A 358-nucleotide genomic window follows, 5' to 3' on the forward strand; every position below is an offset into this window, starting at 1 on the left:
TGATCTACTGTATTGTTACCAGACTATGAAGGGAGGCAGGAATGAGCAGCAAGTACATCATGAGCACCACCATCAAAGGCATGCATTTGGCAACATACCATACTAACAGATCTTGCTTATCCTCATGGTCTACCTGTTCAGTGTACAAAGACCGGTGGGCAAAGCTGAAAATATACCTCTAAATCGATACTGGATTCAGTTAAACACATGGACTCAAACGTCTTTCCAGCCCAGTGCATTAAGAAATCATTGGCATGGCGTGCAGAATGATTAAAATTATAAAAGAAAACTGCACATAAGTATTATAATTGCTGCACTTATGAAGAATTGCAAGGGGAACCTATGTCAATCTTTCTAC

This window comes from Palaemon carinicauda, chromosome 39, assembly GCF_036898095.1.
Source record: "Palaemon carinicauda isolate YSFRI2023 chromosome 39, ASM3689809v2, whole genome shotgun sequence".
NCBI lineage: Eukaryota > Metazoa > Arthropoda > Malacostraca > Decapoda > Palaemonidae > Palaemon > Palaemon carinicauda.